The sequence below is a fragment of the Sinocyclocheilus rhinocerous genome, unplaced genomic scaffold (genome assembly GCF_001515625.1).
Source record: "Sinocyclocheilus rhinocerous isolate Xijiao unplaced genomic scaffold, SAMN03320098_v1.1 scaffold722, whole genome shotgun sequence".
Taxonomy (NCBI): Eukaryota; Metazoa; Chordata; class Actinopteri; order Cypriniformes; family Cyprinidae; genus Sinocyclocheilus; species Sinocyclocheilus rhinocerous.
The window spans coordinates 739214-741508 of record NW_015638934.1 but is presented as its reverse complement, the minus strand read 5'-3'; the positions used below and the strand labels follow the sequence as shown (position 1 = coordinate 741508).

The 2295-nt window shown below is 43.7% G+C and overlaps 1 long non-coding RNA gene across 1 annotated transcript in view; it reads right to left on the bottom strand.

Annotated features, from left to right (window-relative positions):
* Window positions 1-1558: 1558 nt before the first annotated feature.
* The window catches only part of LOC107750127 (uncharacterized), a 9202-nt gene continuing 8465 nt past the window's right edge, over window positions 1559-2295 (bottom strand). The window contains exon 3 of the long non-coding RNA XR_001641117.1: window positions 1559-1661. This is a non-coding gene — a long non-coding RNA (uncharacterized LOC107750127). The remainder of the gene's footprint in view (window positions 1662-2295) is intronic.

Genomic DNA, 2295 nt, shown 5'->3' with positions numbered 1-2295 from the left:
TACCTCTGTGCTTGCCAACAAGGGTTTCTGCACCAAGTACTAAGTGATGTTTTGCTTGGGGATCAAATACTTATTTCACTCACTGAAATGCAAATCAATCTCTAACCTTTATATAATGTGTTTTTTCTGGATTTTTGGTTGGTATTCTGTCTCTATCCGTTAAAATAAACCTACCATAACAATTACAGACCCTTAATTTCTTTGTAAGTGGGCAAACTTACAAAATCAGCAGGGGATCAAATAAATATTTCTCCCACTGTAAGTGCGCATCATTGATCATTGTTCTCACTAACAGGCTGTCTAAATTCATATAATTTTGGTTTAAGTTCTGCGTAATGACTTTATGTAATTTCAGTGCTTATCTCCATTAATGAGAGTGGAATATTTAATGTAAATGTGTATATCGAGGGGCTGATCCCTCACCTTTCTCATGATCATCCTTACCCCATGAGGCGAGATCTTGCTCAGAGCTCCAGACCGAGGCCGACTGATTGTGGTTTTGTATTTCTTCCATTGCCGAATAATCGCACCAACAGTTGTCTTCTTCTCACAGTTTGTTTTTATAAATCCCACCTTTTGCGCAGGAAGTGGCGTACGGCTCTTTCAGGGCAGGTTTTGTTATAAATGAGGCCCCTGATCATGATGAGATGGACCAGCAGGCGTGGTGCTGTGACCCTGCTCGCTCGGTCTGATGGATAACTGATCGGAGAGCCCCTCACAGACCCGGTCTACAGTCTCGCTCCAGCCCTGACAGGATCCAGCACAGATTAGCATGGAAACATGAGAGCAACAGAGTCAGGAGAATTAGAAACACACGGTACCTGAGCTCTAGTGCTCTGATCATCTCACACTGCATTTCTCGATGATGAAGAGGAAGAGGAAGAGTCGATGTCTGGATGAGGCTATACCGGCTGGAAAACACCTGGAGAAAGAATAAGACTCTTCAGCACAAAGTATGCTGTGCTTGTAAATGTTCTGCTCGTCTCGTGCACAGAGTAATTTCGGTCCTCAGCACATGGCGCACTCATTTTTCTGCTTTTATGTGGTCCAAAAAAAACAGCATTTAAACTGCATTTAAAATATAAGCAGCATAAAATATAATGCATTTACAATTTGAATAAAAGTGATATAAAGGAAGCACTCTTTGCTGACTTTCTGGATATTTCACTGGAGCAGTAAAGCACTTCAAATACAGAATACAATGCAATTCTTCCGCCAAATATAATACAGTATTCACCTCTTATACGGGATGCGTGGAAAAGCATTCACTCTCACCACCTATTGGAGATATGGGAAATTAACCATCACACTTCTGAACGGTTGGACCCAAAATCACAAGACTGGCCTTCTTACTAGTGGTCGACCGATATGGGTTTTTTGACAGCCGGTGCCGATATAATTTTATTTATTTAAATTTCTCTCAAAATGCACAAATGGCTTTAAATCGCATCGCGTCTGTCTATTCAAGAATCTGTCAAATGTTCTGAAAAAATTGAGATTTTAATTTTTTTCCATATGGTCCAGCCCTAAAATAAACCAACGACACGCTTACCTGCAGTCCCTGCTGCGTGTCTCAGGAAAGCGCTCATCTCGTTGCTGTATGCATCTATGATCTGCTCGGTTCCGGTGCCTGGCCAGCGGTCATGTGACAGGAACAGCTTCTGAGAGAGAGATGCAGACATGAGCTCTGCTCCACAAACACACAGATCCGGATTCATCTTCCAGAACAAACTCTGAATGATCGAACACAGCGGACACAGCGGAGCTAGGCTCATGGTCACTAGTGGAGTAGCTTCCTGTGGAGACCGTAGTGGACGAGAGAGAGTCTGGATCAACAGCACAGAGAGCAGAGAGTGGTTTACACAGCGTGACTGTACAAACACACACTGAAACACTTCATGTCCTGAGCTCAGTTCAAGTGTAGAGACCTTCATTACCATACACGCGTTACTCATGTACTTCAGGTGCTAAACACTGTCATCATTGCTCAGACATCAACACACACGCACAGACACACACACACATGCACGCACACACTCATACACACACACTCTCTCACACACACACACACTCTCTAACACACACACACTCTCTCACACACACACACACATGCACGCATCTCACACACACACACACACACACACATGCACGCACACACTCATACACACACACACTCATACACACACACTCTCTCACACACACACACTCTCTCACACACACACACACACACACACATGCACGCACACACTCATACACACACACACTCATACACACACACACTCTCACACACACTCT